Source organism: Piliocolobus tephrosceles, chromosome 5 (assembly GCF_002776525.5).
Source record: "Piliocolobus tephrosceles isolate RC106 chromosome 5, ASM277652v3, whole genome shotgun sequence".
In the NCBI taxonomy this organism is placed as follows: domain Eukaryota; kingdom Metazoa; phylum Chordata; class Mammalia; order Primates; family Cercopithecidae; genus Piliocolobus; species Piliocolobus tephrosceles.
In genome coordinates this window covers 55,701,119-55,727,095 of record NC_045438.1, presented here as the reverse complement: position 1 = coordinate 55,727,095, position 25,977 = coordinate 55,701,119, and the positions used below count along the sequence as shown (strand labels likewise).

The window sequence follows — 25,977 nt, the reverse complement described above, 5'->3', positions numbered from 1 at the left end:
TATAAATAGAGTGAGACTGTATTCATTTCCCAGGAAGGTATGGAGAACCAAGAAGCTGGTGTTGAAAGGGAGATTGGGAGGGCAGGAATTTGTTTGTAATGAGATGGAATATCTCTGACTTTCAGCCTGCCATTTTCCTTTCCAGTGTGGGAAAGAAAAGTTTTGAAGTTAGAAACTCTACTATGTGTACTGCAAAAGATGGCAGGCTAAGACTTATTTTTCTCCTAAAATACTTTTTACAAATGTGTGTGTACCCTCTGTTTATTAGAGCATTAGGAATGATTAGGAAAGGAGGAAAGAGGGAAATCTGAAAGAAGATTGAACCTAAGGGGTTGAAGTGGCATTTCACCCAAAAATGCTGAGAATGACTCTGCAGATCATCTCACCCTCCATGCCCTGTAAATGAACATTCTTGCCTCCAAAACAGGAAAGCAGAACTATGAACTGTTTTGCCAATGTGCTCAGCAAATGGATACACTGGGGGCAGTGCTTAGTGATCAATGAAGTCAGGCAGATGGGGTGTGCTTGCCTTACATGTGCTTTGTCCTGGATATGGGCATCAAGGAAGAGTTTGATAACAATGAGAAGGAAGAGCAATAGGATTGAGGAAGTGGAGATGACACTTCCTCTTCTTTCGAAAGAGCTTTACTCTCTGATCAGCTTTGAATGTTAGTTCTGGGTTGACTGAGCCTCCAGAGCTAAGGCTGCTTTGAGTAGAATCCTCAAGCTTGACCTCAGAGTACTATGAGGCTTCAGACTCCAGAAATAAAGAGACTACTCTTGGATTTACTCTCTTTGTATTGCATGTAAGTAACGTCACTCCTTGGCTGATGTGTGAGAGGTAATTGCTTGACAGATTAAGATGGCAAAGAAATGGATACCCTAGAACTCTCCTTAGAGTAGTGAGGTAGGAAATGTGGCTTTGGGGATATGATATTCACTAAGCTCTCTGTAATCTGGGAAGCCAGGTGCTAAAGATTCTCTAATTCTGTGAAAGCTTTGAAAGAGGAGAGAGTTGTATACTCACTGTGCTTTTGTGTTTCTTAAATGGGTGTTGCCTTGATAGGTGTTTAGACTGCAGACCACAGGTTTGATTTAGAAAAGCACTATTCAGCGTGCGTTTGGGTCCTGAGGAGTTCACTGGGGGAAGCGCTCTGGGGCCACCCTCTTTCGAGAAAGTGTGTTCTTTGCAGGGGAGCTTCCTTTGCGTGGAGGCAACTGGGGGGCATTTTACTCTTTCATAAAGATCTTGGGCTTGACACAATATCTCTGGTGTGAAAATGATAGCTAGGTGTTGTTGGTTCAGAGGCTTTTAGTAAGGGTGTCTGGGGCACTTGATTTTTCTTTTCTGGGGTGTATGTGACAGAATTTAATTATAGGAGGCAGGATTATAACCCACTGAAGCATCTTTGACTACAGTGGTGGACTTTATTAGTCTTGAGTGGCCTATGTGTTCCTAGTGCTGTCCTTGATAAAGTCTAATTTCTATCCAGTTATTTATTTTATGTAGAAAATAGAAATGGAGGGCTGGGCACGATGGCTCATGCCTGTAATCCCAGTACTTTGGGTGACCATGGCGAGAGGATCACTTGAGGTCAGGAGTTTGAGACCAGCCTGGGGGCAACGTAATGAGACCTCATCTGTACAGGAAAAAAAAAAAAAAAAAAAAAAAAGGACAAGAAAAGAAAATAGAAATAGAAGGCCGGGTGTGGTGGCTCACACTTGTAATCCCAGTACTTTGGGAGCCCAAGGCAGGTTGATCACCTGAGGTCAGGAGTTCGAGACCAGCCTGGCCAACATGGTGAAACCCTGTCTCTACTAAAAATACAAAAATCAGCTGGTCATGGGAGCATGCACCTATAATCCCAGCTACTTGGGAGGCTGAGGCAGGAGCATTGCTTAAACCTGGGAAGCGGAGGTTAGAGTGAGCCTAGATTGCGCCACTGCACTCCAACCTGGGCGACAGAGCAAGACTCCATCTCAAAATAAAATAAAATAAAATAAAGAAGAAAACACAAAAAGAAAGAACACGCATTTCTTTCTGCTCACATCATGCAAGCAAGGAGGAAAAGGGTGTAAGTTTGTGTATTGTTGATGAACTCATTCTTTAATTTACCTTTTAATTTTCTTCCATTCCTCTTTTTATAAATCAAGTGTCTTTTCTGGAGTGGGTCCATGTATGAACTATTTCAGGCAAGCTGTGTTAAGCAAATATACATCATCAGAGTATGGAAATAGGAAGTTCTTTCCTGCGGTAGTTTGCTGTGGCAATAAGAGATAAGAAATTACTTCATGACTATTGCCTGAGACTTTCCTTTTGACTCGTGTATCCTTTTGAATCAACAGCTCACTTCTGCTTTCCATCCAGCTTGGAGGCTCTGCAGTGTGAGCTGATAAATGAAGTACAGGTTAACAATTTGCAAGTAGGTCTAATGTGGCAAATGGTGTGTGTGTGTGTGTGAAGAAAAATCCTAAAAAATAAGCTTTTCAGCCTTAAAGAGAATGCTGCAAATGGAGGAGTTACTTATGCTCCCAAGTGCTCAGAACAGTGCCTGCTCTCAGTAAATATTTGTTGAATGAATGAATAACTGGGATAATTCATAAAATGAATGTGGTAGGAAAGCCATTGCTTTATCTCTGTTACTCAGGCACTTTAAAAAGTGAAGGTTAGAAAAGGTCAGAGTGAAGCAGGAGAGGAGAATATGAAGGTGTAAAGAAAGGGTGTGTAGAACAGTGATCAGAGAAGTCCCTAGGTCAGTAAAGTGAAAGGAGTGGCAATACGTGGTGGTAGAGGTGGAGGTGGAGATAAAGAGCATGGTGGTGGAATTGGTGTTGGTAGGGGAGGTGATGGTGGAAGTGACGGTAGAGATGGTAGAGGTGGTTGTGGAGGCGATGGTGGAGGTGGTAATGGAGATGGTAGAAATGGTGGTTGGAGTGGTAGAGGTGATGGTGGAAGTGATGGTAGAGATGGTGGAGGTGGCTGTGGAGGAGATGGTGGAGGTAGTGGTTGAGGTGGTGGTGGAGATGGTGGTTGGAGGTGATGGTGGAGGTGATAGATGGTAGAAGTGATGGTAGATATGGTGGAAGTGGTTGAGGAAGTGATGGTAGAAGTGACAGTACAGATGGTGGAGATGGTGGTTGGAGATAATGTTGGTAGAGGTGATGGTGGAGGTAATTATGGGAAGGTCAGTGTAATTTAGCCAAGAGAAAACACAGTTTGGGGGTCAGATATATCTGTTCAAAATCTGTATCTCTGAACCCACCAGCTCTATGACCTCTGAACCTATAAAGTGGTGACTATAACATACTGACTTTTTGGGTTGTTGTATGAGGGTTAAAAATATGATTGCATTAAGTGGCAGTTATCAATATCAGTTTTCAAGTTGCCACAGCCACGCTTAAAAATTTAATCACTAATTTGTCTTTTCTTCTTTATGCTTTGTGCATTTTCTGAACTTTATAAAGTGAAAGTGAGTTTTTAAAAGAATCATTAATTTAAATTAAATGTTATAAGCCTAGTTATCAGAATGGTTGAATACATGGTGGTATATAAAGAAATGTCATCAATAAAATGATATTTATGGAAATATTCTCATGATGTAATGCTAAGTCAAAAAAGGAGGAACATAACTTTTTCAACTATGTAAAAATACTGCAGAGAAGCAAGATTTGGGTGAAATGTGTTAAAATGTTAATATATGAACAGTGGACTTATAGCTCATGATTTTTCTTTCTTTGTACTTTGTACTTTATTTTTTTCCCAGATTTTTCATTAGTGGAACATACCTGAACTATTTTACTAATATGAAAATAAAACAAATGTTGAAAGAAAATAAATAAGCCCGGTGTGCTAGCTCACGCCTGTCATCCCAGGATTTTGGGAGGCCAAGGCAGGCAGATCACCTGAGGTCAGGAGTTCAAAACCAGTCTGGCCAACACGGCGAAACCCTGTTTCTACTAAAAATACAAAAATTAGCTGGGCATGGTGGCGGGCGCCTGTAATCCCAGCTACTCAAGAGGTTAGGCACGAGAATCGCTTGAATCTGGGAGGTGCAGTGAGCTGAGATCACGCAGCTGCATTCCAGCTTGGTCAATGAGGGAGACTTCATCTCAAAAAAAAAAAAAAAAGAAAAAGAAATGGACAAAAATTTAGCCCTCCTGAAGTCTTCCACCAGCAGGACAACAAAAGCAATGTTTTAGTTATAGTGTGCTAAAGTTCATGGTTCATTGCAGTCTAAGAAATGACACTTAAAATTTATGTTATTTAGTCTTTGTAGGGGAATCCCCTTTGACAGTAAGCCTGGTGCAGAATCATGTGTCAACTCTGAAGTGAGAAAAAGGAAACATGGTCCCACTGGGGCTGGCTGGTCTGATTAATTCCTAGAATGACCTGAAAATGGGTTATTTTCTCTGAATGATTTATAACTGCGTCTAAACCTGAGTTTGATGATTTCCTAAAAAATTCAATAGTCAATTCATCAGTTACTAATTCTAAGTTCAATTTAAATCTCCCAGTATAATTGTAATTCATTTTTTAGGGAATGTTGCCATATCTTTATCATCTTGGTACGCATAGGGAGAGGTCATGAAAACATTTTTGTAGTCACGGGTTATTTTGTAGAGTCAAGAATTATTATTCCTGTTGTTAGAATCTTGGCCCTGCCATCTCACAGGGCCAGCAGGTCACCATGGCGTCCCTTATCAGGGACGCAAGCAAAATAAAATATTTTGGCTTGTAGGCATTGAAAAGAATCTTCTGTCTCTGTCTTAGAATCAATCTTTGCCTTAGAAAGGAGAGATAGTTGGCAGACAAAAAGGCAAAGGGCTGAACAAATGTGAACAAAGACAAGCCTCCTAGACTGACACAGGGATTGACACAGAAGCAGCTGAAAGGTGAAAAGTGAGCCAGCTTAAACTCAGCCCAAAGTTACTAGAATGTGGATGAGTCTTTCAAAAGAAGTCTGCATAAAGAATGACCAGATCGTCAAGGAAAACTAAGTCAAGTTAGAAATGAAAGAATTAATCAAAGAAACAAAAACCCAGCATGCACTAGGCATCGAAATAGAAATGGCAGCATGATAGGATTCCCAACAGAGTCTAGGGCATTTTCTGAATATTTCATATGTGGAGTGCGGAATAAAAACCAATGATATTACTGAGCGCTTGGTAGGTTCTAGACACTGTGATCTGCACTTTTATTTTTACCTTTTAGTTTACATTTACATTTACAATTTCTTTTTCTTTCTTCAACTTTTATTTTAAGTTCCAGTGTACATGTGCAGGATATGTAGGCTTGTTACATAGGTAAATGTGTGCCATAGTGATTTGCTGCATAAATCAACCCAACATCTAGGTATTAAGGCCAGCATCCATCAGCTATTCCCTATGCTCTCCCTCTCCCCCCGCCCCCACAGGCCTCAGTGTGTGCTGTTCCCCTCTCTGTGTCCATGTGTTCTCATTGTTCAGCTCCCACTTGTAAGTGAGAACTGCGGTATTTGGTTTCCTGTTCCTGCGTTAGTTTGCTGAGGATAATGGCTTCAAGCTCCATCCGTGTCCCTGCAAAGGACATGATCTTGTTCCTTTTTATGCTATTTCAGCCACTTCTTAAAACAGTTCTGGGAAATAGTACTATTGTTATCTCCATGAAATTGAAGCTTAGAGAGGTAAAGTCCTCTGCCTCAAACCACCACAATAGGCAGGAGAGAGGGATTCAAACCCAGATCTTTGTGTCTCTGAGCCTGTGGCCTAACTACCATTCTACACATCACATTGTTTTCATTTATGTTCAAGTTTTTGTGACATAAATAATGATTTGACACCAAGGGCGAGTCTGAGCAGAGCAGATTTGCTCTCTACTTTAAAACTGTTCAAGTGAAGTTCTTTTCTACTTTCTTAGGGAGGAGGTAGTGGAAAGGAGTTGTTCTTTTTTCCAGGAAACTGTCTGTACCTTGGCATGATTGCACATCCGTGATTGTCTTCTTAGGCAGCCAGGTGGTACCATGTAGGAAATACTTCCAGCCAGCAGGGAGCAAAAGGGGACTGGGGGGACCTCAGAACCATCCCTCGGTAGCTCACAACCACAGTCAAGATATGTGACTGTTCCATCACCACAAGGATCCCTCACGCTGCTCTTTCATAACCATACCCAATCTAATTTAAAAATATCCAATTTCCATTTTGAGTATTGTTGGACCCATATTGATGGGGCCTTCTATTAGGCTCAATTTTTTTAGTGGGAACACCACAGATCAAAAGGTTAGGAGACTTGAGTGTCCTGCCTGTGGTATATAATAGTTTTGTGCTACAAGCAAGCATTTAACTTCTCCACGCTTGAGTTTTCTCATCTATAAAAGCTGAGATAAAAATACCAAACCAGGCCAGGTGTGGTGGTTGATGCCTGTAATCCTAGCACTTCGTGAAGCCGAGGTGGGAGGATCGCTTGAGGCTAGGAGCTGAAGACCAGACTGGGCAATAAAGCAAGATCCCATCTCTACAAAAATAAGAAATGTGGCCAGGTGTGGTGATGTGTGGGCCTGTAATCCCAGCTGCTCAGGAGGCTGAGGCAGAAGGATCCCTTGAGCATAGGAGTTTGAAGCTGCAGTAAGCTATGATCATGCCACGGCTGTACAGCCTGGGCAACAGAGTGAGACTCTGTCTCTGAAAAAATAAAAACAACTAACCAATTGCTTTGATGTATGGGCCAAATGAAAGTAAATATATATACTTAGAAGAAAACAAAAATATTATAAACCAATAGAGCCCTTCTTGGAAGCTAATACAGGAGGTAAATAATGAAAGTAATTTTAAGTGCTAGTAATAAACCCATCTGTATTGCTGGCAAGCACTTCTAGGGGCCAGATTGAACATGACTCATTTCTATGAGGTTAACTTGTGGCATTGGGTCTCAAACAGTAGAGTCACTTCATCATTGAATGGGAGTAAATAAAGACACTCAACAATGAGACACATTTACAAAATGAAAATCAGGCTATTGTGAAATCTATGAAACGACTTCCTTTCATAAATGGAGTCTAGAGAGTGATCCCAGATTATCATGACAATTTGGTTACTTGTTAGATATGGAACATTAGTGTCTATTTGGGGTGATATTTACTTACCTCAGTTTCTATTGAAAGAAAAGTTCAAATATTCTGAAAATGATGCAATGTGATGGAACTTTGATCCACATGTAAAATCTAAGGCTGCAATCTAAGTGTATAGCAAGTGGAAACTTCTCAATAAATGGATGTTATATCATTTTAGTGGTTCATCTGTAATTGTTGATCAATTTGATCCATAAATTTAGGCTGGTACCTGCATAAGTACTTTAATGACAGCATAAATAGCCACGATTTCCAGCATATTCTTGAGTTTCTCTGTGACATAAGAATCTCTTAAATCCCCTTTTCAGCAGAATTTGAATTACCCTGATTCCTATTACATGATTATCCCTAGCAGAACAACATTCTTTTAACAGGTAAATATCATTATAGGAAGCTAATTCATTTAATCTGTGCAAAACTAAAAATATCTTTTTTCTCCTTCTCTTAATTGATCCATTTTAATTTTTGTTAGACTTGTTAATTTTATATAATCTTTTTCTAAACGTGCAATAGAAACCTGTGACTAGATAGATTTTTTCAAATTGGACAGGGTAGAAGTTCTTTTTTTCCTGACTATTGTGAAGGAAACTGCATTCTTAGGAGTTTTATGCACTGATCTCTAATGCCAGAGAGGAATAGAACATTTAACTACTTATAAGCAAATGTACATATATTAAAAGAGACTGAACCTTAGTCTAAAACAGGAAAATAGGCCAGGCACAGTGGCTCACGCCTGTAATCCCAGTACTTTGGGAGGCTGAGGTGTGAGGATCACTTGAAATCAGGAATTCGACCCACCACTTTGGGAGGCTGAGGTGAAAAGATCACTTGAGCTCAGGAGTTTGAGATCAGCCCAAGCAACATATAGCAAGACCTCGTCTATACTAAAAACAAAACAAAACAAAACAAAAATTAGCTAAGTGTGGGAGAGCATGCCTGTAGTCTCAGCTGCTCAGGAGATGGAGACAGGAGGATCACTTGAGCCTGGGATACTGAGGTTGCAGTGAGCGATGACCATACCACTGCATTCCTTCCAGGGTGACAGACGACGACCCTGTCTCAATAATAATAATAATAAGATAGACTAATACAAACCTCTGAGAAAGGAAAAAAGATGAAACCAACCAAAACACTTCCCAGGAAACTTAATTTAACATTATTCACTCCTATAGAATATAATTCTATGTAAAGTGTCACAGTTTATCCAAAGATAAGCTGTACTTATACAAAGTTATGTTTTAAGGAGAAAAGCTGTAATTATTTGAAAAACTAAGCAAACAGCTATAAGCATGAAAACCATACGTTTTAGGTTACTTGTTTATGATTATTCTGTTTAAATAGCTCAGACTACAGCACACTATTGGGTAAATCTGTAATAGTTTTATGGACTGATGAGAATACATATAATCTCAACAATTTCTTGAACATGTTTGAAGATTCTGCTATTCTAGCAGATTAAATGATTGCAGCAGGAACATTGCATTTATTCACTGGAAGTGCAAGTCATTTGTAACAACTTTGTTCTTTCCACCAATTAAAAGCCTGAAGCAAATGATATTAAGGACCTTATTTTCTGTTCCTTGTTAAGTCACAAATCCCAACCTCTTTTTCTATCCTGATAAAAAATAGTCAAAGAATTGTTCTTACTAGTGGTTGTGAATGCTAACCATATAATATGATAAGGACTCACTTACGAATATTCAACATTCACCAAATACTTATTGAGTACCTAATATTTTCCACATAATGTGCCAGGTATTTCATTACAATTAAACAGACAAGATCACCTTTGAAATTCCCCTGGAATCGTGTGAATTAGTATTGTCTCTTGGTTAGACTCAGTTATAGCCAGTCTATCAAAGGGAAGTGTCTGAACTTGAACTCTCTTGGTCAAATACGGTCACAGTTTTCCAGCTAGAGCTGGATTTTACTCTGGAACACAGTTACCAGCATTTTCTGCACTTGGATTTTCAACTTGATTAATCAACTGGAGCAGCTTTTGCGTAGGTAATGGGGACTTGAGGGAGGGACTGTCAAACAAGGTTTGAGCCAGGCACTTGAGTACTATTTAGTTTTATTTTGTGAACACTCACAAACATTCCAAAGTTATGTACAAATTAGTTGCCTTGAGAGGAACGCTGGAGTCCCAGATATTCTGAGCTGAGAAACCAGCACCGGGAGAGAGACACCAAGTCACCAAAACACAGTAAGTGAGCTGAGTAATGAAGGCTCAGCAACTCCAGATTGCCTTGAAGCGACTTTGCTTTCAAGTTGGCATTAGCTGTAGTCACAGGGTCCTAGACATGGGGTGTAGTAATTTCTACCTTGCATTGCATCCTCTTTGTGTTCCGTGCATTGGGAGCAAGTTAGCAAGCGATCCCTCCATCAATCTCAGTGGACTTCAGGCATTGAGCACCAAACCACTGTCTACTCCCCACAAGCTCACGTTTCTTATCATTGTGGAGGTGGCCTTTTGCCAATGGATGGATGCTCCTGGCCCATGAAACATTCTAGGCAATGCCTGGAACTTTCTGGGTAGTAGAAGTCACTGATGTGAGCCTTAGAGGAAGGCAGATAATAGAGTCCAAGAGGACTCCTTCTTTCTATAGGTTGGTGAAAAGTAGTTTTTAATGGCAAAACCTGCAACTACTTTTGCACCAACCTAATAATTGCAGCTCCTTCAACAGGCCATGCAGGCCTTCCCCAGCCTCACTGGCTGTGTGGCACATGGAGGTAACATATACTGTCCTCTTGCTGTCTGCAAGGGACGGGGTTAAAGGCTTTACATTCATTATCCAATTTTTTAAATCAAATAGCTCTAGGAAGTGCTGTTATTATTAACTAGTTCCCTTTTTCTGATGAGACAACACAGGTTCAGAGAACTTCAAACCTGGCTCGAGGTCACCCAGCAATAGTACAGTCAGGGTTCCCACCCCAATAGTTTGACTCTGGGGTCAGAATTTGAGTCTAGGCGTGTTTGACCTGAGAGTCCAGTATAAAGCCGCCCTGAGGGAATGTACTATAATATAAGGAAAAGGATGCTACATAATTTCTTATTTTTGGATAAGGTTGCTTTGTGCTTGTCCACCTTTCTCTCAATTCCTGGAGCTGAGAATGTGTGTAATCCAACCCCAGTGAGGCCAGAGCAAGCTTGTTTGGTTGAATAATGATTCTAGGAGTGCTCAGCTCAGATTTGCTTGAACCTTGAGGAAAATCTCATTCCCAAAGACACTTCCAGATCAAAGCTGAGGAGAGTTGGGGTTGAGGGTGATGGAGCATTGTTTCTAATAATTTAGATTGAAAGGGGGAAGAAAACAGAGATTAAAACATAGGAAGGCAGAGTTTTGAGAGGATGTGCTTGGATAGGGATACAGTCTGACCACCCAAATCTTATCTTAACTGTAATCTGAACTAGGCACTACCATGTGTTGGGGGAGGGAACTTGTGGGAGGTGATTAGACCATGGGGGCAGTTCCTCATGTCGTTCTCATGATAGTGAGTTCTCACGAGATCTGATGGTTTTATAAGAGGATTTCCCCTGCTTTGCTCTGCACTTCTCTCTCATGCCGCCACGTGAAGAAGGACATGTTTGCTTCCCCTTCCACCATGATTGTAAGTTCCTTGAGGCCTCCCTGGCCATGTGGAACTGTGAGTCAATTAAACCTCTTTCCTTTATAGATTACCAAGTCTCGGGTATTTCTTCAGAGCAGCATGAGAATGGACTAATACAGATAGTTCGTCCATTCTTTCTAATTATTATACAACTAGAAAAAGTTCTTGAATAAAAGAAAAGATTAGCATATGCTAAATTAGAAAAAAGGAGAGAAGAAATAATCTCTTGAGGCAAACACTTTGAATTCAACCTCATAGTAAAATGTGTTCTCCACTTTCTTGATATCTAGAGCTTAAATTTTTAAAAATAATTATTTTTCCTTAGTACACGTAGAATGCATTTTATTGTCAATGACACAGATAAGCAAGGAAAAGATAAATACTTTTCATGATCCAATAACCTTGAAATAATTATAGTTAACATTTTGATGTAAAATTTTCAATGTTTTTGCTTTTTAAAAATGTACATGTGAGGCCAGGTGCAGTGGCTCACACCTGTAATCCCAGCACTTTGGGACACTGAGGTGGGCAGAGGGCATGAGCTCAGGAGTTTGACACCAGCCTGGGAAACATGGTGGAACCCTGTCTCTACCAAAAAGTATACAAAAAATTAGCCAGGCGTGGTGGCACATGCCTGTGGTTTCAGCTACTTGGGAGGCTGAATTGGGAGGATTACTTGGCACCAGTACACTCCAACCTGGGTGACAGAGTGAGACCCCATCTCACAAAAGAAGTGTGTATTTACAAAAAAAGAGATACAAGTGTATTTTAATATATTAAAGTCATATTCCTAACACATCGTGTATTTTAGATACAAAGATTTACCATATGGGGTACAGTAGCCAAAGTTTTTGAATGGATAGATGAAGAGATTTCTTTCTTCATGATAACTGCCCATAGGAAAGCTCAGATATTCAGAATTATTAAATACTGAAGAATTGACAAATCTAACACATTTTCAACCAAAAAATGGTGAGCAGTCATGTAAAACAAAAGAAAGCAGAAGTTAATGAAAGAACAAAAAGTGGTTGAGGCATGTTTTGGGAGGTGTCATAGCAGGTGGCAGCAGCTCTCTTTTGGAAAGTGGATTATTCTCAATTGGCTTGCATTGTTTTTTGCAATTTTATTTTGGTGTTTCGTGGTCCTGGAGACTAGTAGGGCTCTGATCTCCATGTGATTTTAAGCTTGTCGTATTATCACGCATGTAAAATTTTTGAGTTATCTGACTGTAAGGAAGATAATGTCTTAAGCCTAGAATTTCTGTTCAGTCCCCTGAGACATTCATCCCGATTCAGCAAATATTTGTGTAAAATTTTCTCTGTATTAGGCATTGTGAAGAATATAAAATGAATACTAGAAAATAATAGTTACTACAAATATCTTGCTAATTTACAGTGACAACAAAATACACACATGAAACAGTAAATAAAAGAACCGACCGGGTGCGGTGGCTCACGCCTGTAATCCCAGCACTTTGGGAGGCCAAGGCGGGTGGATCACCTGAAGTCAGGAGTTTGAGACCAGCCTGGGCAACACGGTGAAACCCTGTCTCTACAAAAAGTATTAAAATTAGCTGGGTATGATGGCGGGTAGGAGGATTGCTTGAAGCCAGGAAGAGGAGATTGCACCACTGCATACCAGGCTGGGTGACAGAGTGAAACCCTGTCTCAAAAAAGAGCAACAACAACAAAAAAGACCCAAAGTGACATGTGATTGTCACGGTGAACAGTGTAGAGAATAAGTATGCTAAAAGTTCGAGAGAGCATGATCCAGGAGCCTGTAACGGTGGAGAAAAAAGTTGAGTAACAACTTCTGTTCTGTTCAGAAAAAAGGGGAAAGTTTCAGGTGAGAGGAGAAGAGAGATAACCATGAAAGTCAGTAGGAAAATGTAGGCTCAGAGCTCTCCCTGGGCACCATCTGTAATGGTACTTGGTATTCGTGCTCCAGCATATTGGTCACTCCTATACCAGGAAGAATCCTGGACCCCGGAGGGAAGACCTTTATGCTGCCAGTTGCTAAGCCCGTGAACATGGGGTTTTCTTCATGTCTTAGTTTCTCCATTTGTGAAACGGGGACCCTTATATCTTTACATGCCCCAAAGTCATTGGGGCCTCTATGAGAGAATGTGTTTGAATGAGATTTTTCAGTTGAAAAACAGGATGTAAGTATCTTTGGTGATAATGATTTACTGGATATACAGACGGAAGAAAAGCACAAAACCAGGACATGAAAGGACAGTGACGTCCTCATGATATGGCTCCGCTGAGGGGAGGAACACCAGGGATCTTGACTTATGTGAATTAGATAAAACGACATGGACACATGTGGAGTGGTTTTAAGAAGCAGAAAATTTAATAGGCAAGAGATAAGGGAGATGAAAGAAAGAAGAATCTCCCGTGTACAGACACAGAGGGAGGAGGGCTCCAAAGCCGAGAGGAGACTCCGAGTGTGGTGGAAAACAGCCAGTTTTATGAGGAGGCTGGAGGGGGCGGTGTCTGATTTGCATAGGGTTCGGGGATTGGTTTGACTAGGCACGTCATTCATGAAGCCTACAAAAAGACTAGTCCTCCCACCTTAGTCTTTTAATATGCAAATACAGGGCGCCATGATGTTCTGCACACGTGGGGATATGTGGGGGTGCCCCTGCTGCCAGGTACACATCTGGGCAAGGGCAAGAGGACAATCGTGGGAATTTCCAGGTTGGGTAGACCCAGTTTCTAAAGGCCCGCATTTGCATATCAAAGGTTGCCAGCCCAGTTCTAAGAGCCAAGGCTTTCCTGCTAAACAAGAAACGTTTCTGGAGCTGCTTTATAAGGGACGAAAACGTTCCAAGGACCTCTTTTCCTCTCTATCTGCCTAAAATAATTTCTTAATAACTCCTACAGCAGTCACAGCACACCCGGGTCAATGTGAGTAATTTTAGAGACAGAGTGAGTGCATAATTGGGTCAGATTGGCAGAGGAAAGAAGGCTGGTTGATAGGTTGAGGCCCCTGAGACTTCTCTGATCAGCATGGAGAAATGGTGGGAAGTGAGGTGACTTGGGGAGGAAAAGCTTTCCCAGGGAAATGGAGCATTTTGGAAGTCTGCCGATAGGGAGAGTTTTCATACATTTATATTTCACCTAATAAAATGGCACTTTCCTGGGTTTTGTGGGCAAAGCATGATGTTAAATCTTTTAACATCTTCTTTACACTAATTGAATAGGAGGAAAAGAAAATTTCTTCTTTTTCTTCTTATTTCACTTATTTCCTTTTTGTATCCCTAGAAGCACATGACATAATGCTCAACAAAAAGCAAAAAGATGCAGTGGCTTTGAGAAAATATTATGATAACTGAAATGAGTGACTGAGGCAAGGGGCTCAATGAATCCAGGTTTATTAGGCCAGCTTTAGGGATTTTCTGGGAAAAACTCGAGCCGTAAACATGTCTGTGGCTGTTTTTCCTTCCTTCCTTCCTTCCTTCCTTCCTTCCTTCCTTCCTTCCTTCCTTCCTTCCTTCTTTCCTCCCTCCCTCCCTGTCTCTCTCTCTCTCTTTCTTCTTTCTTTTCCCTCCTCCCCCTCCCCCTCCCCCTCCCCCTCCCCCTCCTCCTCCTCCTCCTCCTCCTTCTCCTTCTTCTTCTTCTTCCATCTGGCTCTTTCGCCAAGGCTGGAGTGCAGTGGTGGGATCCCAGTTCACTGTAGCCTTCAGCTCCTGGGCTCAAGTGATCCTCCCGCCTCAGCCTCCTGAGTACCTGGGACTATAGGCACATCTGACCAAGCCTGACTAGTTTTCTTGTGTTATTTTCTGTAGAGACAGGATCTCGCCATATGCCTAGGCTGGTCTTAAACTCCTGGACTCAAGTGATCCACTGGCCTCAGCCTCCCAAAGTGCTGGCCTTACAGGTGTGAGCCACCATACTCAGCCTTGTGGCTGCTGTTCTGAAGAGATATTTAGGAGGTTTAGTATTTACACATTTCCTTAAAGAGGGAAAGAGGCTAGATGCAGTGTCTCATGCCCGTAATCCTAGTACTTTTGGAGGCTGAGGCAGAAGGATCACTTGAGACCAGGAGTTTGAGACCAGCCTGAGTAACACAGCAAAATTCAGCCCTGCCTGCCTCCCCTTCCTCAGCCCCCCACCCTGCCACCGTTTCTCCAAAAAATGAAAAAAATTGCCAGGTGTGGTGGTGCGTGCCTGTGATCCCAGCTACTTGGGAGGCTAAGGTGGGAGGATCACATGAGTCACAGAAGTTAAGGCTGTAGTGAGCTATGATCATGCCACTGCTCTCCAGCCTGAAAAGGGGAAGGCATGTAGGGAGAGGGGTGGGTAGGTAGTAAGAGGAATGGTTACATTCTTGTGAGACTTTGGTCAATGTCCAGAAATCTACATTTTTACATAAGACAAGGTGAATAATAGAATTAAAAAAAAACAGGGAGTAAAGGAAGACTCAATTATGCAGAGGTCTTTGGGTAAGTGGAGGTATGATTGATCTTGTCTTTGTTCTGTACCTGGGAAAAAAAAGCTTGTAATGACGTTATTGGTGTGGAATCAAGCAGACTTCAGGTTTAGGAGCTAGACTTAGACTGCAGACCTAAAGTATAATTGGCATGTCCATGCTTATGGGAGGCCAGCAAAGAATTTACTTCAAATGATCTGTGGGAGCAGTCTTGAAAGATGCCTGAGGCCTTTTGCCTTTCTGTGAGGGTCTGGGTAATGCATGACAGTAACAGCTATTCATTTGAAAAAGGATGTTGCTTGACTCAACCTCTATGCTTAACCTCTTTGACATAAGGGGTTTGGGAGTCCTGAGATATTTAAATTTTCCTTTACGTTATCAGTACAATTGGGTAGTAGCTGGAGCTCAGGCAGCAGTTGGAGGCTTACATATCACACTCTTCTTTTTAGGTGAAGGCATACAGACATAATAAATTATTAAGGTTTAATACAATCAACTCAGAATGAGTGGTGGTAATGATAAAGCAGGAATGAAGAACACATCCACACAATCTATAAAGGTTCATTCCAACTTTAGTGTTTGAGTAATTTCTTCCCTAATCATCTAATAGATTTCGCAATTAGTTTTATCTTCCCTTATGCATTGAACCTTCCAGTGGACACAGGAAAAAAAGCCAAAGGAGGAAGAAAGATGAAAAAGGAGGAAGCTTGGGAAATTCACACACTCTATTAAAGGATCCGGAACTGATTTAGCCTGGCAAACTTCCTGCCTGTTTTGTTCATTGCACTCTGTTCAGACTGCTCTGAAAGGCTCCATTTTGGCCAAATCTAGGATCTTTCTCATGCTAATCTTTCTGGATTCAGCGTTCCTTTCAATATCAATCATAACCTCCATCCCCAAATGGTCCCTTCTGTAGGCTTCAAGCCCCAGGGCTTTCAGCCTCTTCCACCCTGGTGACTTGTACTCCATCTCTCTCAAACTTTTTCTTTTAACTATGGACTCTTGTTTGATTTAGTTCTTGGCACCCTGTGTTGCTGTCCCTAGTGTGAAGGGAAAATATCTTGGGCCCCCAAAATCACTAAACTAAGAGGAATGCCCAAGTTGGAAACTGCTTAGGGCAAACCTACCTCCCAGTCTATTCAAAGTTATTCCTCTGCTGACTGTGATAAATGCATATCTGATGGCCTCCTTTGAAAAGACTGATCAGCGACTCAGAACAACGCAACAGCTTGTCTGCCACCTATCTGTGACCTGGAAGCGCCCTCTCCAGTTTGAGCCTTCCTGCCTTTGCTTCAAGTTGTTCCGCCTTTCGGACCTAACCAATGTACTTCTTACATATCTATACTTTATATATATATATGAAATATATAAATATAATGTGTATACACATGCATATATATATACATATATATGTATTTCTTTCTGTTTTTTTTTTTTTGAGATGGAGTTTTGCTCTTGTTGCCCAGGCTGAGTGCAATGACGTGATCTCGGCTCACTGCAACCTCCACTTCCCGGATTCAAGCGATTCTCCTGCCTCAGCCTCTGGAGTAGCTGGGATTACAGGCATGCGCCACCACGCCTGGCTAATTTTGTATTTTTAGTAGAGACGGGGTTTCTCCATGTTGATCAGGCTGATCTCGAACTCCCAACTGTAGGTAATCCACCCACCTTGGCCTTCCAAAGTGCTGGGATTACAGGCGTTAGCCACTGCGCCTGGCTGTTCTCACACATTTTAATTGATATCTCATGTCTCCCTAAAATGTATAAAACTGGCTGGGCGCAGTGGCTCAAGCCTGTAATCCCAGCACTTTGGGAGGCTGAGGCGGGCAGATCACCTGAGGTTAGGAGTTTGAGACTATCCTGGCCAACATGGCGAAACCCGTCTGTACTAAAAATACAAAAATTAACTGGGTGTTGCTGGCACGCACCTATAATCCCAGCTACTAGGGAGGTTGGGGCAGGAGAATTGCTCGAACCTGGGAGGCAGAGGTTGCAAGGAGCCGAGATCACACCACTGCACTCCAGCCTGGGAGACAGAGCGTGACTCCATCTCAATAGTAATAATAATAATAATAATAATAATAATAATAATAATAATAATAATAAATTAAAAAATAAAATCTATAAAACCAAGCTGCGCCCTGATGACGTTGGGCAGATGTCATCAAGACTTCCTGAGGCTGTGTCATGGGCATGCATCCTCAACCTTGGCAAAATAAACTGAGACCTGCCTCAAATTTTCGGGGTTCATTCTAGAGACTCTCTCAGGAAGTTCCCTAGCCTCAAGTATCTTCAACTGCTACTCTGCAATATGTTGAGGACCCATCTTTCCAGCCTTGATCTAACTCTAGATCCCCACTCAGTTTCCTCTTGCTAGCAGGTTTCCCCCACTCACGTTACTGACATTATTTACAACTTGAACATGCTTGAAATTAAATTATCACTTGGCCAGGTGCGGCAGCTCACGCCTGTAATCCCAGCACTTTAGGAGGTGAGGTGGGTGGTTCACTTGAGCCCAAGTGTTCCAGACCAGTCGGGGTTACATAGCGAGACCCCATCTCTACAAAAATAGTTTTTAAAATTAGCTGGATGTCGTGGTGGTGTGTGCTTGTAGTCCCAGCTACTCAGGAGGCTGTGTGGAAGAATCACTTGATCCCAGGAGTTTGAGACTGAAGTGAGCTACGATTGCACCACTGCACTCCAGTCTGGGTAACAGAACGAGAACCTCTCAAAAAAAAAAAAAAAAAAAAAGGCCAGGCTTAATAGCTCATGCCTGTAATCCTACCACTTACCACTTTGGATGGGAGCAATGCTTGAGGCCTGGAGTTTGAGACCAGCTTGGGCAATATAGCAAGACCCAGTCTCTAAATTAAAAAAAGAAAGATTAAAAAAATGATAAAAGTAAGTAAATAAAATCAATTATTGCTCAATGTACTCTTGCTGTTCTTACGCTATTTTGAGAATTCGTGGACAGTGGATTGAACCAAACGAACTTGGTTGAATTTATTTTTTAAAAAATGATTAGGCTCTTCTCTCTCATTTATAGTTTAACACACCTGTATCCAATTATATTGGTCAAAATTAAATAATAAGATTCAGAAAATATGATCAAGTATAGAGTTTATTTTAACCTAAATCTTGAGAATGGCCCCCCAGGAGCACAGATTCAAGTTGCCCTGAATATACACTCTGATTAGCAGCAGTTACAGGTGGGTTTTTAAAGGAAAACAGAAGAGGCAGTTCCTAAATTGTTTATCAATAATTTACATTGAAATAACAAGCTATTCATTGGCAGCGATGTACGTTGTTTTTTGTGCATGAAGATAATAGGTGAGGCAGCTAGGCAGGAACAAACTGATTTTATTTTTCTTATTTTTTTAGAAGCAGAGTCTCGCTCTGTCGCTCAGGCTGGAGTGCAGTGTTGCAGTCTCAGCTCATTGCAACCTCCACCTCCCGGGCTCAAGCGATCCTCCTGTCTCAGCCTCCTGAGTAGCTGGGACCACAGGTGTGCCTCACCATGCCTGGAATTTTTTGTATATCTTTTGGAGACAAGTTTTCATCATGTTGCCCAGGCCAGTCTCAAAATCCTGGGTTCTAGTGATCTTCCCCTTTGGCCTCTGAAAATACCGGGATTTTCGTTATCGGGCAGTTAACATTTACAGGTCCAGATCAGGCATTTACCAGCCCACAGTTAAGGGGTAGATGGGTCAGATCGTTTGGCGGTCCCAATTCACCCTTAGCTGGAAGGATTTGACTGTCTAACTCATACATCAGCGTTAGTAACTCATAACAATTTAAAGACCTTCTCTTTTCAAACATGTGCTCATTTTAACCCAGATATAGCAGCATAAAGGGTCTAGCAGTAAAAAGTCTAGGCTGTGAACAGTTATCACTAACAAGATGAACACATTTGGAAAATCACCGAAACTCTTTGGATCTCAGTTCCCTATCCATAAAGTGGCAGGGTTAGAGGACATGAAGTCAGAATTTCTTCTAGCTAAAGTATGCTTGGTATCTATGATTCTATAAAGAAAGCCTCTGTATAAGGCATCAAAGGCAAGTGAGTAGGGTTCTCCCAACCCACCCAAGTGCAAGGCTAGGAATACATGCCCCATGGGAAGACCCAGGCTGGGAGGCACCAGGGAGCAGAAGATCAATAGACTTGAATTCAAACTTTACCTAGATGATGATAAATCAACAGAGACAACTTATTGATGAAGGTCAGGCAGTAGAATGTTCTAGAGTGGGGAAACCTTACATAAGAGACCTAAAGTTCAAGCCTCAACTTAGCCATTCGGTAGGAGGGTGGCCTTGGACAGGCTACTGAACTCTTCTGAGCCACAGTTTCCCCAATGGGTGCATTACTATCTGGGATTACAGGCAGGAACCACGGTCCAAAGTGACTTTAAACAAGTGCCCCCAGGGCAAGGGTGGTATGGTATGTCACTGAAGTCCTCTACCATGTCTTTCTGGGCCTGATCACTTTTGTGTATGGCACAAAGCTTAGACTGCTCAGAGCTAGTTTTCTTCTCACATTGTGTAGCACTGAGTTCACACATTTGTCCTTAGGTCAAAATAGCTTTGTTTCTTAACACTTTTCTTCCTAGCCAACCTGGTTCCTCCTCCCTCCCCCTTCTCCCCAGTAAATAACGGAAATTTGACTGTGGCCAAATATCTTTCCTTGTTGCTGTGCCTCTTTTTTCACAATAACTCACATATATTGGCTAATTCAGCTGCTGAGACCTGGCCTCTTTGCCTGCCCTGTAGCTTGTGTCTTGTCTCCTGGTATAAAAGCGAGACTCAGAGATTCTTTTGCTTATCTGAATGTCATTGCATGGTCTTGGGCTTTGAGTAAGTGTGACAAAGATTCAGGTTTAGCAATCTTTTTATTATTCAGACCTTCCCATGGAAAGGCAGTCCCTCTTTTTCTTGGAAAAACTAGAGAAGTTACTTACATTCACACTCAGTGTCTATGGCTAAAGAATGGGCAAAGTAGGATGCTGTTTTCTCAAAAGTCTTTTCCTAGCCTTTTTCTTTCCATTTTTGCTCTATTTTGAGAAGGAAAATATCTTTCTAAATCATAAATGCCTGTTTGCCTGGAACTTCTGAGCTCTGGCTCAGAAGTTTTATAACTCAGAAGTTTTATAATTTATTGAGTGTGCTTGTGCACATTTTTTTCTTTTTTACTGATGTATAATATTTGTACATATTTATGGATTACATATGATATTTTGTTACATCCATAGAATGTGTGAAGATCAAGTCAGGGTTACTTAGGTCCATCACTTCCAGTATTTATCATTTCTATGTGGTGGGAACATTTCAAGTCCTCTCTTATAGCTATTTTGAAATATATAATACAATGTTATTAACTGTAGTCACTCTGCTCTGCTATTGAATATAAGACTTATTCTTTCTAGGCCAGGCGTGGTGGCTCATGCCTGTAATCTCAGCACTTTGGGAGACACTGAGGTGGGAGAATCACTTGAGCCCAGGAGATCAAGACCAGCTTCAACACAGTGGGACCTCGTTGCAACAAAAATTTTTTAAAAACTAAGCTGGGCATGGTGGCACATGCTTGTAGTCACAGTTACCTGGGAGGCTGAGGCAGGAGGATAGCTTGAGACTGGGAAGTCGAGGCTGCAGTGAGCTGTGATTATGCAACTGCACTTCAGCCTGAGTAACGTCGTGAGACCTTGGTCTCAAAAAAAAAAAAAAAAAAAAAGAAAAAGAAAAAAAGAGAACTTTTCCTCCTATCTAACTGTATGTTTGTATGTTTGTATCCATTGACCAATCTTTCTTCATCCTCCCAATACACACACCCTTCCCAGTTACTGGTATCTATCATTCTATTCTCTACCTCCATGAGATCAACTTTTTTAGCTTCCACATATGAGTGAGAACTTGTGATATTTGTCTTTCTGTGCCTGGCTTATTTCACTTAACATAATTACCTTCAGTTCCATCTATAGTGCTGCAAATGACATGATTTCATTCTTTTTTATGGCTAAATGATATTCCATTGTGTCCATACACCACATTTTCGTCATCCATTTGTCCACTGATGGACACTTAGGTTGATTCCATGTCTTTGCTATTGTGGATAGTGCTACAGTAAACATGCAAGTACAGGTATTCCTTATATATACTGATTTCTTTTCCTTCGGATAAGTACCTAATAGTGGGAATGTGGGAGCATATGGTAGTTCTATTTCTAGTTTTTAAAGAAATCTTCATACTATTTTCCACGGTGGCCATACTAATTTACATTTCCACCAACAGTGTATGTGTTCCCTTTTCTCCACCTCCTCACCAGCATCTGTTATTTTTGTTTTTTAAATAATAGTCATTCTAACTGGCATGAGGTGATATTTCATTGCAGTTTTTTTCTTCACTTTCATTGTGTTTTGATTTGTATTTCCCCAATGCAAGTTAGTGATGCTGTGTATTTTTAAATATATCTGTTGGTCATTTGTATGTCTTTTGAGAATGTCTATTCATGTCCTTTGCTCATTTTGAATGAGATTATTTGATTTTTTACTCTTAAGTTGTTCGAGTGAGTTCCTTGGTATTCTGAATATTAGTCCCTTGCTGGATAAATAGTTTGCTGATATTTTCTCCCATTCAACAGGTCGTATTTTTCTTTTATTTATTTATTTTTTTTGAGATGAGAGTCCTGCTATGTTGCCCAGGCTGGTCTTGAACTCCTGGGCTCAAGCAATCCTCTCACCTTAGCCTCCCAAAATGCTGGGATTACAGGCATGAGCCACCGTGCCCAGCCTTGAACAGGTTGTAGCTTCACTTTGTTGATTGTTTTCTTTGCTGTGTGCACATTTTCTTATTTGATACTGTAGGGGCCAAGGGGAACTTCCCCTTGGAAGATTCACTGGAAAATCAACTCACAAAAGGCAGATTAACTGGAGAAAAGGCATACAGATTTATTAACATGTACACAAGGAAAGTGATTACCCATTCCCCATTGGGGTTCAGAAGCTCATATACCATCCTGGCAAAACATATTATGCGGCAAGGTGGGGCACAGAGAAGAGGAGTTCTGTTGAGGGGATTACTAGGCAGAATAAATGTATCTGGGAAGAGAGATCAATTTGTAAATAGTTATCTTTGGAATTGGAATGATCTGACAGATAGATATTATCTTTTTATTTTATTTTGTTTTATTTTATTTTTGTAGAGACAGAGTCTCACTATGTTGCCCAGGCTGGTCTCAAACTCCTGGGCTAAAGTGATCCTCCCATCCTGGCCTCCCAAAGTACTGTGACATTATCTTGTGACAGGGTCTGTTCAGGTGTGGTTATATTCTTGGTCTCACAGGGAGGGGAAGACAAAAACAGTCATTCTTCTTGGTGGGTCTGGATCTTAGGCAGATAAAGGAGCTTTAGCTTCATCTTATGCTTTGGGTGAGACAGTGAGGTTGGGAGGTGGGGGAAAATCAGAGAGATCTTGAGGCTTCTTTAGTTCAGTATATTAAAGCATCATATTTTGAGGTATCAGTTTCTAAGCTCCAACAGTACAAATACTGAGTTGTCTATATGTGGAGCAGATAGTAATACACTCATGGGGGAAACTGTGGCTCAGAAGAGTTAAGTGGCCTGTCCAAGGCCACCCTATTAGTGAATGGCTAAGTTGAGGCTTGAACATTAGGTCTCTTATGTAAGGTTTCCCCACTCTAGAACATTCTATTGCCTGACCTTCATCAATAAGTTGTCTCTGTTGATTTATCATCTAGGTAAAGTTTGAATTCAAGTCTATTGATCTTCTGCTCCTTCATGCCTCTCAGCCTGGGTCATCCCATGGGGCATGTATTCCTAGCCTTGCACTTGGGTGGGTTGTAGAACCCTACTCACTTGCCTTTGATGCCTTATACCGAGGCTTTCCTTATAGAGTCGTAGATACCAAACATACTTTAGCTAGAAGAAATTCTGACTTCATGTACTCTAACCCTGCCACTTTATGGATAGGGAACTGAGATCCAAAGAGTTTCGGTGATTTTCCAGAATCCTAGACTTTTTACTGCTAGACTCTTTATGCTGCTATATCTGGGTTAAAATGAGCACATGTTTGAAAAGAGAAGGTCTTTAAATTGTTATGAGTTGTTAACACTGATGTATGAGTTAGACAGTCAAATCCTTCCAACTAAGGGTGAATTGGGATCGCCAGACTATCTGACCCATCTACCCCGTAGCTGTGGGCTGATAAATGCCTGATCTGGACCTCTAAATGTTGGCTGCCTGATAATGAAGACTACACCATGTGTTTTTAAAGATTCTTTCAGTTTTTCTCATTTCTGTGTCTTTCTCTACAATGAAGTGCTATCCATTGTACATGAAGATGGTGAATATACTTTATTTCTCTCTCCTAATACTCATTTTTTAATTTATTTCTCTCTCCTAATACTCATTTCTGTTAAGCCCTTGCATGTTGTATGAGATATTAGGGTGGAGGGGCAGTCTGTGACTAAAGAAATGTATTAGTCATGGTTCTCTAGAGGGAAAGAACTAATAAGATATATATATACACACACACACACATATATATCCATATATATGTGTGTGTGTGTATATATATGTATATATAAAGGGGAATTTATTAAGTATTAACTCACACGATCGCAAGGTCCCACAATAGGTCATCTGCAAGCTAAGGAGCAAGGAGAGCCAGCTGGAGTCCCAAAACTGAGGAACTTGGAGTCTGATGTTCAAGGGCAGGAAGTATCCAGCATAGGAGAAAGATGTAGGCTGAGAGGCTAAGCCAGTCTCACTTTTTCATGTTTGTCTGCCTCCTTATATTTGTTGGCAGCAGGTTAGATTGTGCCCACCCAGATTAAGAGTGGATCTGCCTTCCCCAAATCACTGACTTAAATGTTAATCTCCTCTGGCAACACCCTCACAGACACACCCAGGATCAATATTTTGCATCCTTCAATCCAATCAAGTTGACACTCAGTATTAACCATCACAAAAAGTATCTAAATGAATTGGCTTATTTGAAGATCCAACTCATGACTTCAGTTCCAGTAACACCCTGAAGATCATCAGGAAATGAAGTTAATCTAGCGTTGGGAGCCTAAGATGAGAGACGAGCCTAAGTTTCTAAAGTTTCCAGAAGGCAGGATTGAATTGGCGGTAAAAAATGAGTTTTCCATTAGATCAATTTTTTTTTTTCAACTTTTTCTAACCAAGATCCCCTTAGTGTTTCCATCACGCCTGCTTAAAGCTCAGATGAGCATCAAGTTGTTGTAAGGCATTTTGAGGCCCTTCTGATCACACATATTTTTACTGACAGCTTTCTCTGACCTTGTAATGTGCCTATTTTACAACAGAGTGCCTTACTCAGTCTCTATTGCTCTCTGGAGCCTCATTCAGTAAGTGACAACCAATCTTAGACTTGAAGGATAGCTGTGCTGACATTCTACCTGGTGATTTCTCTAGAGATTTAGAAGTCTGCACAGATGGGACAGGGAGAGCACTCTTAATTAGCATAGGAGATGTAGGAATTCAAGCAGAACCTGTATAAAATGCTGGAAACCCCAGTTTTATGTGCTGAAGGAGAGAATCTCTTCAGTTTTCAAGATTTTTTAATTGAAAACTTTTAAACACAAAAATCACATAAAACTTGATTGTGGAAACATAGCATCTTCACATATAAACTTAAACTGTCAGATAAGTATTTGTCATTCACTGACTTTCACCAGAAGATGAGTTTGTCTCATAAAAAGTTATCAACATGAGCTGGTTACAGTGATTTATGCCTGTAGTCCTAGCAGACTTTGAGACCAGCCTGGGCAATATAGCATGACCCTATCTCTAAAAAAACAGTAAAACAAACAAAAAACCCCCAAGAAACAAAGAACAGTTATCAACATGTCAGATATTGTGCAAGGAGAGAAGTATAAAAATATCATGATCCCTGATATTTCAGTTGCATTTGTCCTGCATGTGACTTAATGAAAATTATGGCAGAGTTTCACTGGTGAGAATTGCACTTTTTGTTAGTAGCAGCAAATCCTAACAGGTCCGTAGCAACCCATTTCTTGCCTCCTCAGAGAAAAGAATTTGGCTGAGCGGCATAAGGGAGAGTGACAGTGAGAGACTGAGGCAAGTTTTAGAACAGGAGTGAAATTTTATTAAAAAGTTTCAGAGCAGTAATGAAAGGAAGTGAATTTGGAAGAGGGACAAGGGAGCAACTTGAGAAAACCAAGGGCCCTATCAGACCTTTGACTTGGGGGCTTCTGCACTGGCATGGTTCTGGGGTTTGTGTCTCTCCTCCCTTGATTTTTCCTTGGGGTGGGCTGTCCTCGCCCACAGTGGCCTTTCAGCACTTGGGGGGGGGGGGTTACATACATATGTGTTTAGTAGAGTTGTATGAATGCTCGTTTGAGGATTTTTGTTGAGTCGAATGTTCCTCAAGGAAGGTCATATACCAGCTAGACTCTGCCATTTTGCCTCTTAGTGCACATGCTTGAGCCCACTCTCCCATGCCTGGGATCTTACTGGGAAGCTGCTGATCACCAACTTCAGGTGTTTTCTGTCTATCGGGATACTGCCTTTCCTTGGTACTGACTGTAACAAATTACTATATTATTATTTCTTTTATTTATTGAAGTCATAAAACTGTTTCTTTTTCCTTCCTTCCTTCCTTCCTTCCTTCCTTCCTTCCTTCCTTCCTTCCTTCCTTCCTTCCTTCCTTCCTTCCTTTCTCTTTCTTTCTTTCTTTCTTTCTTTCTTTCTTTCTTTCTTTCTTTCTTTCTTTCTTTCTTTCTTTCTTTCTTTCTTTCTTTCTTTCTTTCTTTCTTTCTTCTTTCCCTCCC

General features: G+C 41.1%; 1 protein-coding gene across 7 annotated transcripts in view; it reads left to right on the top strand.

Annotated features, from left to right (window-relative positions):
• Positions 1–674: 674 nt before the first annotated feature.
• IPCEF1 (interaction protein for cytohesin exchange factors 1) overlaps positions 675–25,977 on the top strand; it is a 207,965-nt gene continuing 182,662 nt past the window's right edge. For 4 of the 7 annotated variants that reach the window (XM_023206113.2, XM_023206109.2, XM_023206105.2 and 1 more), the window contains exon 1: positions 675–806. The gene's annotated coding sequence lies outside the window, so the exon portion shown is untranslated. The remainder of the gene's footprint in view (positions 807–25,977) is intronic. The other 3 variants (XM_023206114.3, XM_023206108.3, XM_023206112.3) reach the window with 2 other exon arrangements.